Source organism: Rattus rattus, chromosome 3, assembly GCF_011064425.1.
Source record: "Rattus rattus isolate New Zealand chromosome 3, Rrattus_CSIRO_v1, whole genome shotgun sequence".
Taxonomy (NCBI): domain Eukaryota; kingdom Metazoa; phylum Chordata; class Mammalia; order Rodentia; family Muridae; genus Rattus; species Rattus rattus.
The window spans coordinates 163,609,570-163,626,821 of NC_046156.1; the positions used below are offsets into that span (position 1 = coordinate 163,609,570).

Here is a 17,252-nt window from a genome sequence, read left to right on the forward strand (position 1 = left end):
AATAAAATAAAATAAATAAACAAGCAAATATATATATATGTATATATATATGAAAAGCAGTAAAGAAAAAGCAGTAGAAATCTATATGGATACAATTACATACATGTTTGCACACTTTAAAAGTGCAAAATAACCCAAACTGAAAGTCATGACATATACAAAAAGGACCTATAAAATAGAAAACAGATGACCAAATGCCTTAGTGTGATATTTTTTTTTCTTTTTTTTCCCCTCCCCCCTTCCCTTCCTTATGGGTGTTCCCCTCCCCACCCTCACCCCATTGCCGCCCTCCCCCCAACAGTCTAGTTCACTGGGGGTTCAGTATTAGCAGGACCCAGGGCTTCCCCTTCCACTGGTGCTCTTACTAGGATATTCATTGCTACCTATGAGGTCAGAGTCCAGGGTCAGTCCATGTATAGTCTTTAGGTAGTGGCTTAGTCCTGGAAGCTCTGGTTGCTTGGCATTGTTGTACATATGGGGTCTCGAGGCCTTCAAACTCTTCCAGTTCTTTCTCTGATTCCTTCAACGGGGGTCCTATTCTCAGTTCAGTGGTTTGCTGCTGACATTCGCCTCTGTATTTGCTGTATTCTGGCTGTGTCTCTCAGGAAGCGATCTACACTTCTGCACTTCTTTGCTTCATCCATCTTGTCTAATTGGGTGGCTGTATATATATGGGCCACATGTGGGGCAGGCTCTGAATGGGTGTTCCTTCAGTCTCTGTTTTAATCTTTGCCTCTCTCTTCCCTGCCAAGGGTATTCTTGTTCCCCTTTTAAAGAAGGAGTGAAGCATTCACATTTTGATCATCCGTCTTGAGTTTCATTTGTTCTAGGCATCTAGGGAAATTCAGGAATTTGGGCTAATAGCCACTTATCAATGAGTGCATACCATGTATGTCTTTCTGTGATTGGGTTAGCTCACTCAGGATGATATTTTCCAGTTCCAACCATTTGCCTACAAATTTCATAAAGTCGTTGTTTTTTATAGCTGAGTACTATTCCATTGTGTAGATGTACCACATTTTCTGTATCCATTCCTCTGTTGAAGGGCATCTGGGTTCTTTCCAGCTTCTGGCTATTATAAATAAGGCTGCAATGAACATAGTGGAGCACGTGTCTTTTTTATACGTTGGGGCATCTTTTGGATATATGCCCAAGAGAGGTATAGCTGGATCCTCAGGCAGTTCAATGTCCAATTTTCTGAGGAACCTCCAGACTGATTTCCAGAATGGTCGTACCAGTCTGCAGCCCCACCAACAATGGAGGAGTGTTCCTCTTTCTCCGCATCCTCGCCAGCATTTGCTGTCACCTGAGTTTTTGATCTTAGCCATTCTCACTGGTGTGAGGTGAAATCTCAGGGTTGTTTTGATTTGCATTTCCCTGATGACTAAAGATGTTGAACATTTCTTTAGGTGTTTCTCAGCCATTTGGCATTCCTCAGCTGTGAATTCTTTGTTTAGCTCTGAACCCCATTTTTTAATAGGGTTATTTGTCTCCCTGCAGTCTAACTTTTTGAGTTCTTTGTATATTTTGGATATAAGGCCTCTATCTGTTGTAGGATTGGTAAAGATCTTTTCCCAATCTGTTGGTGGCCGTTTTGTCCTAACCACAGTGTCCTTTGCCTTACAGAAGCTTTGCAGTTTTATGAGATCCCATTTGTCGATTCTTGATCTTAAAGCATAAGCCATTGGTGTTTTGTTCAGAAAATTTTTTTTTCCAGTGCCCATGTGTTCCAGATGCTTCCCTAGTTTTCTTCTATTAGTTTGAGTGTGTCTGGTTTGATGTGGAGGTCCTTGATCCACTTGGACTTAAGCTTTGTACAGGGTGATAAGCATGGATCGATCTGCATTCTTCTACATGTTGACCTCCAGTTGAACCAGCACCATTTGCTGAAAATGCTATCTTTTTTCCATTGGATGGATTTGGCTCCTTTGTCAAAAATCAAGTGCCCATAGGTGTGTGGGTTCATTTCTGGGTCTTCAATTCTGTTCCATTGGTCTATCTGTCTGTCTCTGTACCAATACCATGCAGTTTTTATCACTACTGCTCTGTAATACTGCTTGAGATCTGGGATAGTGATTCCCCCTGAAGTCCTTTTATTGTTGAGGATAGTTTTAGCTATCCTGGGTTTTTTGTTATTCCAGATGAATTTGCAAATTGTTCTGTCTAACTCTTTGAAGAATTGGATTGGTATTTTGATGGGGATTGCATTGAATCTGTAGATCGCTTTTGGTAGAATGGCCATTTTTACTATATTAATCCTGCCAATCCATGAGCATGGGAGATCTTTCCACCTTCTGAGGTCTTCTTCAATTTTTTTCTTCAGTATCTTGAAGTTCTTATTGTACAGATCTTTTACTTGCTTGGTTAAAGTCACACCGAGGTATTTTCTATTATTTGGGTCTATTATGAAGGGTGTCGTTTCCCTAATTTCTTTCTCCGCTTGTTTCTCTTTTGTGTAGAGGAAGGCTACTGATTTATTTGAGTTAATTTTATACCCAGCCACTTTGCTGAAGTTGTTTATCAGCTTTAGTAGTTCACTGGTGGAACTTTTTGGGATCACTTAAATATACTATCATATCATCTGCAAATAGTGATATTTTGACTTCTTCTTTTCCGATCTGTATCCCTTTGACCTCCTTTTTTTGTCTGATTGCTCTGGCTAGAACTTCAAGAACTATATTGAATAAGTAGGGAGAGTGGGCAGCCTTGTCTAGTCCCTGATTTTAGTGGGATTGCTTCAAGTTTCTCTCCATTTAGTTTAATGTTAGCCACTGGTTTGCTGTATATGGCTTTACTATGTTTAGGTATGGACCTTGAGTTCCTATTCTTTCCAGGACTTTTATCATGAAGGGGTGTTGAATTTTGTCAAATGCTTTCTCAGCATCTAATGAAATGATCATGTGGTTTTGTTCTTTCAGTTTGTTTATATAATGGATCACATTGATGGTTTTCCGTATATTAAACCATCCCTGCATGCCTGGGATGAAGCCTACTTGATCATGGTGGATGATTGTTTTGATGTGCTCTTGGATTCGGTTTGCCAGAATTTTGTTGAGTATTTTTGCGTCAATGTTCATAAGGGAAATTGGTCTGAAGTTCTCTTTCTTTGTTGGGTCTTTGTGTGGTTTAGGTATAAGAGTAATTGTGGCTTCATAGAAGGAATTCAGTAGTGCTCCATCTGTTTCAATTTTGTGGAATAGTTTGGATAGTATTGGTATGAGGTCTTCTATGAAGGTCTGATAGAATTCTGCACTAAACCCGTCTGGACCTGGGCTCTTTTTGGTTGGGAGACCTTTAATGACTTCTTCTATTTCCTTAGGAGTTATGGGGTTGTTTAACTGGTTTATCTGTTCCTGATTTAACTTCGGTACCTGGTATCTGTCTAGGAAATTGTCCATTTCCTGTAGATTTTCAAGTTTTGTTGAATATAGGCTTTTATAGTAAGATCTGATGATTTTTTGAATTTCCTCTGAATCTGTAGTTATGTCTCCCTTTTCATTTCTGATTTTGTTAATTTGGACACACTCTCTGTGTCCTCTCGTTAGTCTGGCTAGGGGTTTATCTATCTTGTTGATTTTCTCAAAGAACCAACTTTTTGGTTCTGTTGATTCTTTCTATGGTCCTTTTTGTTTCTACTTGGTTGATTTCAGCTCTGAGTTTGATTATTTCCTGCCTTCTACCCTCCTGGGTGTATTTGCTTCTTTTTGTTCTAGAGCTTTTAGGTGTGCTGTCAAGCTGCTGACATATGCTCTTTCCTGTTTCTTTCTGCAGGCACTCAAGCGCTATGAGTTTTCCTCTTAGCACAGCTTTCATTGTGTCCCATAAGTTTGGGTATGTTGTACCTTCATTTTCATTAAATTCTAAAAAAGTTTTTAATTTCTTTCTTTATTTCTTCCTTGACCAGGTTATCATTGAGTAGAGCATTGTTCAATTTCCACGTATATGTGGGCATTCTTCCCTTATTGTTATTGAAGACCAGCTTTAAGCCGTGGTGGTCCGATAGCACGCATGGGATTATTTCTATCTTTCTGTACCTGTTGAGGCCCGTTTTTTGACCAATTATATGGTCAATTTTGGAGAAAGTACCATGAGGAGCTGAGAAGAAGGTATATCCTTTTGCTTTAGGGTAGAACGTTCTATAAATATCTGTTAAGTCCATTTGGCTCATGACTTCTCTTAGTCTGCCTACGTCTCTGTTTAATTTCTGTTTCCATGATCTGTCCATTGATGAGAGTGGGGTGTTGAAATCTCCTACTATTATTGTGTGAGGTGCAATGTTTGTTTTGAGCTTTAGTAAGGTTTCTTTTACGTATGTAGGTGCCCTTGTATTTGGGGCATAGATATTTAGGATTGAGAGTTCATCTTGGTGGATTTTTCCTTTGATGAATATAAAGTGTCCTTCCTTATCTTTTTTGATGACTTTTAGTTGGAAATTGATTTTATTTGATATTAGAATGGCTACTCCAGCTTGCTTCTTCCGACCATTTGCTTGGAAAGTTGTTTCCCAGCCTTTCACTCTGAGGTAGTGTCTGTCTTTGTCTCTGAGGTGTGTTTCCTGTAGGCAGCAGAATGCAGGGTCCTTGTTGCATATCCAGTTTGTTAATCTATGTCTTTTTATTGGGATGTTGAGGCCATTGATGTTGAGAGATATTAAGGAATAGTGATTATTGCTTCCTGTTATATTCATATTTGGATGTGAGGTTGTGTTTGTGTGCTTTTCTTCTCTTTGTTTTGTTGCCAAGACGATTAGATTCTTGCCTCTTCTTGGGTATAGCTTGCCTCCTTATGTTGGGCTTTACCATTTATTATCCTTTGTAGTGCTGGATTTGTAGAAAGATATTGTGTAAATTTGGTTTTGTCATGGAATATCTTGGTTTCTCCATCTATGTTAATTGAGAGTTTTTGCAGGATACAGTAGCCTGGGCTGGCATTTGTGTTCTCTTAGGGTCTGTATGACATCAGTCCAGGATCTTCTGGCCTTCATAGTTTCTGGCGAGAAGTCTGGTGTGATTCTGATAGGTCTGCCTTTATATGTTACTTGACCTTTTTCCCTTACTGCTTTTAATATTCTTTCTTTATTTTGTGCGTTTGGTGTTTTGACTATTATGTGACGGGAGGTGTTTCTTTTCTGGTCCAATCTATTTGGAGTTCTGTAGGCTTCTTGTATGCCTATGGGTATCTCTTTTTTTAGGTTAGGGAAGTTTTCTTCTATGATTTTGTTGAAGATATTTACTGGTCCTTTGAGCTGGGAGTCTTCACTCTCTTCTATACCTATTATCCTTAGGTTTGATCTTCTCATTGAGTCCTGGATTTCCTGTATGTTTTGGACCAGTAGCTTTTTCCGCTTTACATTATCTTTGACAGTTGAGTCAATGATTTCTATGGAATCTTCTGCTCCTGAGATTCTCTCTTCCATCTCTTGTATTCTGTTGGTGAAGCTTGTATCTACAGCTCCTTGTCTCTTCTTTTGGTTTTCTATATCTAGGGTTATTTCCATGTGTTCTTTCTTGATTGCTTCTATTTCCATTTTTAATTCCTTCCACTGTTTGATTGTGTTTTCCTGGAATTCTTTCAGGGATTTTTGCGATTCCTCTCTGTAGGCTTCTACTTGTTCTCTAAGGGAGTTCTTCACGTCTTTCTTGAAGTCCTCCAGCATCATGATCAAATATGATTTTGAAACTAGATCTTGCTTTTCTGGTGTGTTTGGATATTCCATGTTTGTTTTGGTGGGAGAATTGGGCTCCGATGATGGCATGTAGTCTTGTTTCTGTTGCTTGTGTTCCTGTGCTTGCCTCTCGCCATCAGATTATCTCTAGTGTTACTTTGTTCTGCTATTTCTGACAGTGGCTAGACTGTCCTATAAGCCTGTGTGTCAGGAGTGCTGTAGACCTGTTTTACTGTTTTCTTTCAGCCAGTTATGGGGACAGAGTATTCTGCTTTCGTGTGTGTAGTTTTGTCCCTCTACAGTTCTTCAGCTGTTCCTGTGGGCCTGTGTCTTGAGTTCACCAGGCAGGTCACTTGCAGCAGAAAAGTTGGTCTTACCTGTGGTCCTGAGGCTCAAGTTCGCTCACGGGGTGCTGCCCACGGGTTCTCTGCGGTGGCAGCAACCGGGAAGATCTGCGCCGCCTCTTCCGGGAGCCTCCGTGCACCAGGGTTCCAGATGGCCTCCGGTGTTTTCCTCTGGAATCAGTAATGTGTGCAGAGAGCAGTCTCTTCTGGTTTCCCAGGCGTGTCTGCCTCTCTGAAGGTTTAGCTCTCCCTCCCACGGGATTTGGGTGCAGAGAACTGTTTATCTGGTCTGTTTCCTTCAGGTTCGGCGGTGTCTCAGGCAGGGTCCTGCACGCTCCTGGGCCCTCTCCCGGGGAGCCCAGAGGCCTTATACAGTTTCCTCTTGGGCCAGGGATGTGGGCAGGGGTGGGCAGTGTTGGTGGTCTCTTCCGCTCTGCAGCCTCAGGAGTGCCCACCTGACCAGGCGGTGAGGTCTCTCTCCCACGGGGTCTGGGAGCAGAGAGCTGCTGAGGGCCGGGATCCGTGGGTCTAGTGTGATATTTTGAGACAAAGAAGCCCCAAGATGTCAATGAATTCCTTTATAGATCTACCATGGTGGTTTTACAATATTCAGGGATGTTATCCTTGTCACGATATTTCTTTCTGCTAATTTCGATCAAAATCTTGTAATAAGAATTTGTTTTATACCATTGTATGGATGATGTGGGTATTGTAAGTTTAACAAGACAGTTTAAATAGTTCACACTGAGAATATCAGGTGTTAGGAAACAAAGAAATACACGGGATAGAACCCTCTGGTCCATAGCTCCTCACTAAAGCTGGAGTTAGCAAAACTGTGAAGAAATTAATTCACTTAGAAAACATTGAGGGAATAGCACCTCTGGCTGGCTAAGTCATTTGAAAAAAAAGTGAGAGAGAGAGAGAGAGAGAGAGAGAGAGAGAGAGAGAGAGAGAGAGAGCTGAAGATCTGCTGTGATTGCGAATTAGTCCAAGCACCATGAAAGCAGAACCATTACTGTATCACACATGTTACAAAGGGATCATCTCAATTAAAAGTGAGTTTTCCAAAGAAAATACCCTTGGGATATTTGAAGTAAGTTCAATGCAATGATTATTAAGCGTGCAGATCTTCACTGCAGACTTTAGTCCTAACATGGAATGCTTTGAGAGAATTTTAATGAAAGCAGAGAGAAACTATGCTACAATGTAGCTATAATGTAACATTAAAAAAAAACTAAGAAAAACAAAGAACTCAAATTTCTGTTTCTCATCTTTAAAAATAATGTATTAGAGCAAATGATATTGAATAAAACATTATAATTTCCAACCCTGACATCAGGATTTTCATCTATGTTTATTTTAAATAAAGTTAAAACAAGGAATATTAAAATAACTGAAAATGAAACATGTTAAATAAACAATAAATTTGGTTAAAATAATGTACAAAAGCAATACATTAAACTTGAACATGAATTGTGTTTTATAGTGAAAACAAGTTCAAATAGTAAAAATGTAGTTCACCTAAACCAAGAAAAATTTTATTTTCTTTATTATATAATTTGAGAAGATATTTTTCATTTAAGTACAACATAGATTTATGAAATTACTTTGATCAGGTGAAAATTACTATATTAATTATATTAAACATGCATTTTAAAAAGAAAATGTTGTTACTTTATTATATATATTAATGACTAATACTTTTGACATTAGAGAAATTATTCATATATTCAAAAACATTTTTTAAATTTTTAATCTATTTAAAACATATATATTAGAAATGATTATAACATTAAATGTTAAACATTTGAATACTAAAATTTTGTTGTTATTGAAACAACAAGATTTTAAAATGTATTATATAGACTATAGGTGAATTGTGTAAACATATTAATTCTCTGTCTAGAACACCAAAAAATGCTGAACTAATACATATCTCTTTTTTTTTTTTTTTTTGGTTCTTTTTTTTTCCGGAGCTGGGGACCCGAACCCAGGGCCTTGCGCTTCCTAGGCAAGCGCTCTACCACTGAGCTAAATCCCCAACCCCTACATATCTCTTAAACACAGATTCGGGACTCTTTTTGTGTACACTGATTTGCAGCAGATGCAGAAAATTCCTCTACCATATTTCCTCATTTGTAGGCCTTCAGCTTGTACGGCAGTTACTCACCACTGCAAACATCTGGTCCCGTTGCCTGAAGCTTTTTCCAATTTCAATAGCCTGCCTTACCCACAGTTAGACAGGAAGTGTGGGAAAATGCATTTCCCAGGGAGCAGCTTTCAACCAATGACTGATGATGCTAGTTTGGTAAATACTCCAGAAGCTGTCCCTTCAGGCTGGAAGTACCTCTCAGATGTATACTCTGAACCCACTTCTGAAATTTTCTCAGCAAGGTTAAGCTCCCAAAGTCACTAACAAAGGTGGCTGTAATTTCTGCTTGCTTATGATTGTTTTGAGGGCAGAGCTCCTATTAACTGATGAAGCCCTTGTGCATGCTATATATTATCATTATATCCAATGCTGAACTATATCTTCAGGAATCTTTTTGTTTTATTTTGAGAAAATGTTTCATGTAGATTGCCAGGATGATCTAAATTTCTCCCTTCTTGCCTCAGTCTCCTGAGACCCAATGGTATTCTCACATTTTCCTCTTCCTCCTCCCCCTCCCCCCCCCCCCCTCCTCCTCCCTCCTCCTCCTCCTCCTCCTCCTCCTCTTCCTCTTCCTCTTCCTCTTCCTCTTCCTCTTCCTCTTCTTCTTCTTCTTCTTCTTCTTCTTCTTCTTCTTCTTCTTTTTCTTCTTCTTCTCCTCTTTCTCCTCCTCCTCCTCCCCTTCTCCTCCTCCCCCTCTTCCTCCTTCTCCTCTTCTTCTTGTGATTGTAAAACTATTCTTTTTCAAAATTTTATACATACGTATGTATATATAATATTCTTCCACAAAATCTTTGCATTGGGCTTTTAACCTCTACTCCTTTTCTTAGCAATCTACTTCCTTCCTTTCCTCTCTTGAGCTCTACTATAGTCAAGGCATTCCTTCTTTCACCATTTTAATATAAACAGAATAGACAGATTTTAGTATTAAAACATTTCATAAGAAAACCCAAATTTATACATACTTTCTGCCTGTTTTCCGAATTGCAATACAAGTATTACATAGCATGACAGGACTAGACATTTGAAAGAAATACCAAAAGAAAGACTATAATTATTCCTGAGTTTTAATCACAAAACACATAGGAAGGTGACATGAAGAGGACAGTTAGCAACTTACACAAGCTCAGTTTTATAGGTGCTGTCAGGAAATGGAAAAACTTTTTTTTATTTTTTTTTAATTTTATGTAACTCAGTTTTGGAATTTACATTCATCAGTGTGTTTAGTTCACATAACCAGCAGTCATCATAGATTTTCCTGTAGAGTTCTTGTAATGGATGAAACACTGTCATTCATGCTTTGTGTTTAATTAGCATATGAAGTAAGTAGTCAGTTTCCTTCTTTTACCTTCACGGGTATTTAGTTTTCTCTGATTATTGATCTATTCTTTGATTTTCCTCTTTTTCTCTGTACTTTCTCCCTGTTTATACTGTCCCATGTCTTGGTACATTTTTATGTCATAGGTATTAAATTATCGAGTTCATTAAAGTACCCCCTTTCCCTCTCATGCTTATCTTTCTTTCTTTTTTCCTATTTGCCTATTTAATCACTTAGTTTCAGCAGCATGAATTATACCTATTTACTAATATTTGGGGCTGTAATTTATTTATTTTTATTGAATAATTTTTTATTTGCATTTCAAATGTTATCCCCTTTCATGGTTTCCCATCTATAATTCCCCTATCTGGTTCCCTTCCCCCTGTTTCTATTAGGGTGTTCCCTCTCCCCAACCAGCCCTTTCTGCCTCCCTGCCCTGACATTCCTCTACACTGGGGCATTGAGCCTTTGCAGGACCCAGGGCTTCTCCTCCCATTGGGGCCCAACAAAGCCATCCTCTGCTACATATGTAGCTGAAGCCATGGGTCTAGCCATGGCTCTTTCGATAGTGGTTTAGTCCCTGGGGTCTCTAGTTCATTGGTATTGATGTTCTTATGGGGTTGCAAACCCCTTCAGCTTCTTCAATCCTTTCTCTAACTCCTCCAATGGGAACCCCATTCTCAGTTCAATGCTGCAAGCATTTGCCTCTACTTCTGCATTTTTCAGGCTCTGCCTGAGCCTCTGAGGAGAAAGCTTTATCAGAATACTGTCTACATGTACTTCTTGGCATCTGCGATATTGTCTGGGATTGGTGGCTATATGTGGGCTGGGTCCACTCAGCTATCAAAAACAATGAGTTTATGAAATTAATAGGCAAATGGATGGAACTTAAAAATATCATCCTGACTGAGGTAACCCAATCACAATAAAACACACTCACTGATAAATGGATATAAGCCCAAAAGCTCATACTACCCAAGAAACAGTCCACAGACTGCATGAAGCTCAAGAAGAAGGATAACCAAAATGTGGATGCTTCAGTCCTTCTTAGAAGGAGAAACAAAAATATTCACAGGAGGAGATATGGAGACAAAGTTTGGAGCAGAGACTGAAGGAAAGGCCATCCAGATACTTATCTTTCTTCTTTCAAGTTTTTTACACTTACTAGTTCTCACATAATTTCACTACAAATTAGAAGCTAGGAAACATAATTATGGAAATGTCTCAGTGGTAAAAAATGTAGACTGTAATAGCCTGTGATCTTGAATGTAAATCCACAGAACCCTCATAAGACAAAGTAACATAATTGCTTACAATCCTAGAAATCTATGTACGGATATGAGATAGACATAAAGAGTTTCAAAAGCAAGCTATAGACAAACGAGCTTACAGAGAGAGACCTTCTGAGAAATCAAGGCAAGTGCAATCACCAAAAAGTTGAAGCCCACATACCTATCTTGTAATGTACCATCCTTCATCAACACACCGAATGAGTGTACACACACACACACACACACACACACACACACACACACACACACACACACACCTCTCAAAGACAAACTTGCTATACAGATTTGCCTTCTGATCCTAGGTATCCAGTTGATCGTTGTTTTTCAGTCCCATCTATTTGTCCACAACTTCTTCGTTTAGCCTTTTCCTTTAGAGGCAAAGTGTTTCCATCTCCTATTAGACATGAGCATGAGATTTACATGAGCAATTGAATAGTAAATTAAAACAAATTTTATCAACTAATGAAGTGATTAGACAAATTTCTAAGATCAGTTCTTTCTGCAGGTGCATAGCCACTATGCTGTACGAATGCAAAGAATACATATGGGCAATGGAGAAGAACCTTGTCTGGCCTATTGCTATAGGGAAAACAGAAAACTGCTGGGATCTCTGTAAGTTCGTAAACATCACTTGCTTTCTCAGGCCCAGTAAAGTTGAGCTGTTCACTAGAGACACAAACTAGGCTGACCACATAGAAGTTAGAAAATAACATATATATGTTAAGCATTTAATCTACAAAGGAATTTTCATGCAGAAATATTTAACTATAGAAACCAAAGTTGTGGCTTAAAGAGGATGCCTGTTTAAAATAATATTTTAGTCCACAAATAGCAATTGGCAGAGTTTGTTTAATATTTGAGTTTAGCACTACACAAAACCATATTATATAATAGTGATTTCAAATAATGATTAGTCTCTAATTTCAAATTTAAAAATACAAAAATATTATGCTATATAAACTCTATTTTGATTAATATGAAAGGTTACCTGGTTGATTGCACATCTTATAATTATAATAGTATAATTTAACAATGTTTCATGCTATAATCTTATATTTTACTAATTAATTAACAATGTGTCACCCAATATCATGATTTTATAAGGGAAACAATAGCAATGTTTGTGTGTGCGTGTGCGTGTGTGTGTGTGTGTGTATAGTCTACCAAACTGAAAAGCTATTGTATATATATATAAATTTTTGTACAACAGAGTGAGAAATTACATTGGAATGATGTTAAAGTGTCCCTGCCTTGTTTTTCCTGATATGGATATATATATATATACATATATATGTATATATATATGTATATACATATATATTATATGAGTATAATCAAGCTTATATGGAAAAATAAATGAAATATTAACTAACAAAATAGTCATTTACTATGTATTATTAATTATAAACAATTATTGTTAGTATCATTAACTAGAAACAAGTATTATTAATCCCTATAAAAATTTCAAAATACTAATGCTTTAAATATCAAAGACAATTAAAAGAAGAAATTGCCAAATCCACTTTCACTGTCTAAACCTTCTATGTAATTTAGGTCTCATAATTAATCTCTTTAGAAATATTCTTCTTGTACAATTCTTCTATTCTCTTAATAGGTGTATATGACTTTTTTCCTAACAATTAAACTTTTGTAGCTCTCACAAAATTTTTCACAGAAATTCCGCTAGACTCTGCAATACATCCCAATGGAGACTACAGTTGAAAATGATGTATAATTAGAAACTAATTCATCAATGAATACATGAGTCTGTTCAGTGTGGCTATTTTCTTCTCATGATATTTTTCATCATTTTCATCAAGTACAACATTGCAGGAGTGAATTAACTTACTTTTCTCTTTCAGGTTTTTATTTTCTCTCATCCTTCTTACTTGCAAGTTCTATGGTTCTATCTGTTTATCAAGCTCTATTACCTTTGTCTGACTCATCTGTCTCTGTCCTCATCTGTTTTTGTAAGTACTCCAAATCATTCTTGAGGTAACCTCTCTTAGTGCTTCAGAAACAGCTACATCCTAGCATGGAACAATGAAAGTCTTGGTTTCCTGGATAGTAGGCTAACCTCATCTGACTCTAAACTCGATCCTGAGCTCAAAATTTAAAGCAATGGAGTAAAATGCTCTTCTCAGTTTAAAATCAACTAGATTTATCTTAAATGATCTCTGAATCAATCATGGCCTTACTCAACAATGACTTTCCTTTCTTCAACACTGAAAACTTGGTAGATGTCATGAATATATATTTTTGTTATTTTATATATGTAAGTCAGTAGAGTGATAGTTCTGAGACATTTGGGAAACAAAATGCTGAGGTTTTGTTTTCTTTTTATACGTCAAGGGTCAAGGAAGTCAATGTGTTTGTTTTTTACATTTAACATTATCATAATATAAGTATTTTTTTCAAGTAAAGTTTGATCAGATCAATTTATTTTTTGAACAACACATACTTAGTTTAGTAGCTGATATTTAATATTGGTTTTTATCAACTAATAACATATTTTTAATACTATTGTTATCTGTACTAATGTAATACCGAAGTATCAATTGCCACTGAAGAATATGTCAGAATAGGAACATATGTTCTGTACTATATGCCAATATAAATAATGTAGTAAACTCAGAAGGTTCACTCATATTCTTGGTCCCTTTATATCATATCATTTATGGTATTTTTGTTGTTGTTATTGTTGTTGCTGTTGTTGCTGTTGTTGTTCTCAATAACATGAATCACTTGTTTAAATGCCTTTGTTCTAATCCTTTGTTCAAGTTCAGGGCATGGTACTAGATAAAAGAACTATGACTGGACCTAGTATTCCTGAAATGTGTTAAATCATAATGCATTTGTGAAATTATTCTACTCTACATTCTTCAAACACATTAGAATTAAAAAGTGTCTGGGTCTGAGCTATTCATGGTTGAAATGATTTATATTTGTTGTGTGAATATAATCTACAAAGTTATTTCAACATTCTTATTTCCAGTTGTGTTAAGCATGAAAAACAGTAGATAATTTTAAGTTATTCTACACTTCTTCATTTCTCTTTTATTGAGTTATTTATTTTGTTCTGTGTATATTTATAAATACTAGGAGAGGTGTACTGCACTGCATATATTCATCATGTTAGGAAGGAGTAGAAGAAAGAAAGAACCCTTGGAACTAGAGTTAAAGACAGTTGTGAGCCCTCATATGGTGCTGAACCTGGGATTTTAATAGAAAGAGCAAATGCTTTGAAATACAAAGTAATGTCTCCATCTCCAGTTCTGTTTTCTTCACATGAAATATTCACTTAATAACTTGCATCCTTGCCTTTGTTTGCTATTTACACTTAACTGTGAAATATGTCATGCCACTCTAACAACTTGATCACTTCAAAGCATTTCTCATTTGAATGATGTATATCTTCATAGTCTCATGAATTTCAAGACTTAGTCCCTAGTTGGTGATAGTGTTTGGGGAGCTTATGAAACTTTTAGAACATAGAGCCTTAATGGGGTAAGACAACAGTGGGATAAACTTTCAAAATTATACAGCCTCAGGGACTGGAGAGACATCTAAGTAGTTAAGAGCACTAACAGCTCTCCCAGTGGACCTAGGTTACTGAGCCAGTACCCATATGGTAGCTCACAACTATTTCTAACAAATATTTTAGGGTATCCAACACCCTCAAATTCTAGATTAATATTGAGGGTGAAAGGTGGCCCTATCCCTCAATTGTGGGCTTTACCTATCCACTACATATGATCTATATATTTTCTATCTCCCCTGAAATAGCCAACATCAGGGAGATATAACCTGTAGAAATTGACATCTAGAATCATGGAAATTTTTTTTTAAGATGCTAAATTTCTAGATATGCCTTTCTTCTCAAGGCTGATAGTGTGGCTTAACATTTTACCTTTGTCACTTATTTATACAGAATCTGAGTGGACATTGTAGCACAGGAGATTTTGTTATATCATAAACTTGAAAAACACTAGTTTGGGGCACTATTACAAAATAGAATATAAATTTAGATAATATTGGAATGTATATTTTCTAAGTGTGATATAAAAGATTTCAAAATCATGTATTGAAGATATTTTGGAAACTAACTTTATATTTCTGTACATTTTTTTCCTTCCACTTTTAATTACTCCTCAAATATGTAACCGATGAGAAATCACTATGGACCCTGTTGCTGTGCATACTGTCTTTTATGCTTCATGTCAAACGATAGATTTTTATGAAGATTTTTGGTAAGATTGGTGTAGTTAATAAAATAATTAAGAATAAGATTTTATTTCTTATTTTGCATTCCAAGTCATCTTTAATGTTAATAAATGAAACAATTTTTTATTTTTATTTATTTATTTTTTAAGATTTAATTTTTCCTTTTTTTCATAATTATTAACTTGGGTATTTCTTATTTACATTTCAATTGTTATTCCCTTCCTCTGTTTCCGGGCCAACATCCACCTAACTCCTCCCCTTCCCCTTCTCTATGGGTGTTCCCCTCCCCATCCTTCCCCCATTACCGCCCTCCCCCCAACAATCACGTTCACTGGGGGTTCAGTCTTGGCAGGACCAAGGGCTTCCCCTTCCACTGGTACTCTTACTAGGCAATTCATTGCTATCTATGAGGTTGGAGCCCAGGTTCAGTCCATGTATAGTCTTTGGGTAGTGGCTTAGTCCCTGGAAACTCTGGTTGGTTGGAATTGTTGTTCATATGGAGGTAACCCAATCACAGAAAAACACACATGGTATGCACTCATTGATAAGTGGATATTAGCCCAAATGCTCGAATTACCCTAGATGCACAGAACACATGAAACTCGAGAAGGATGACCAAAATGAGAATGCTTCACTCCTTCTTTAAAAGGGGAACAAGAATACCCTTGGCAGGGAATAGGGAGGCAAAGTGTAGAACAGAGGCTGAAGGAACGCCCATTCAGAGCCTGCCCCACATGTGGCCCATACATATACAGCCACCAAACTAGATAAGATGGATGAAGTAAAGAAGTGCAGGCCGACAGGAACCGGATGTAGATCTCTCCTGAGAGACACAGCCAGAATGCAGCAAATATATAGACAAATGCCATCATTAAATCACCAAACTGAGAACGGGACCCCCGTTGAAGGAATCTTAAAAAGGACTGAAAGAGCTTGAAGATTTTATTTCTTAAAGTAAAAAAAAAATTGGAAAGGAAACATGTTGCAGCATATAATAAACCATTGTGTAAACATGTCTTCTTACACAGACATGCAGACTACATATATATGATTGAAATTTTAATTACCAAACTCTTTTAGATTGTCTAGTACAGTGACATGGAAATCATATAAATATCCCTGCAGTGAAGTAATTACCACTAATAATATTAATGTTTTATGGGTTTATAAAACTGTTACTATATAAAAATTATGGGTACACATCTAAAGTAAGCCTCCATGGAGAATACTATTTGTATATTATAATTTGTATACATTAATAATAGTTAATGTGTCAGAATTACACTTGAGGTTTAAATTTGTAGTTAAATACTATATTGCTCTATTTTCTGTTGCTGCAATAAAATATCATGACCTAAAGTAATTTACAAAATGAAAACATATATTTTAGGTTTTGCTTCCAAAGGTTAAGACTCATATCAGCAGCCATAATGTCAAGTGACAGATACTGTAGCATGAGCAGAATGCTGAGAATTAATATATCAAGCACACATAGGTAATTGAGACTGCATAGGGTCCTGAATGTGGTGTGAATTATTATATTATTTTTTTTCTCTTAAAACTATACTCACAAGCAATTTAAACAATTTATTCATTTATACTTTTTTTAGATGGGTGTGTTGCCCCTTCCCTCAATCGGGGTCCTTGCCTAAACTCTGGGTATGGTCTCTACAGGTTATCTTTCCCCTTTGTTGCATATTTCAGCAAATGTCATCCTCATTGGATCCTGGGAGCTTCTTGCTTTCCTGACTTCTGGGACTTTCTAGTGGCTACCCCTTGTTCCCCAGGATTAATATAGTAAAAAATGGCCATTTTGCTGAAAGCAATCCACAGATTCAATGCAATTCCCATCAAATTCCAACTCAATTCTTCATAGAGTTAGGAAGAACAAGTCTCAAATTCACTTGGAATATCCAAAAACCCAGGACAGTGAAAACTATTCTCAACAATAAAAGAAATTCTAAGGTAATCACCATCCCTGACTTATTGTTCTGTAGCTGTACTACAGAGCAATAGTGATAAAACCTGCATGGTACAGGTGCAGAGACAGGCGGGAAGATCAATGGAATAGTATTGAAGACCCAGAATTTTTGTTAAGTACTTCTTTCTATCTTTCAATCAATTATAGCTAGATTGAACTTAACCGACAGAAGCACAACGTCTTGTATTATTTTTGCTTTATTTTCAGTGTCAGTAACCTGCCATAGAACTGACGCTGCCAACACTAACTACAAATTGATTATCATTTTACAGAATACAA

The 17,252-nt window shown here is 36.9% G+C and overlaps 1 pseudogene; it reads right to left on the reverse strand.

Moving 5' to 3' along the window:
* Window positions 1-11,043: 11,043 nt before the first annotated feature.
* LOC116895987 overlaps window positions 11,044-17,252 on the reverse strand; it is a 64,053-nt pseudogene continuing 57,844 nt past the window's right edge.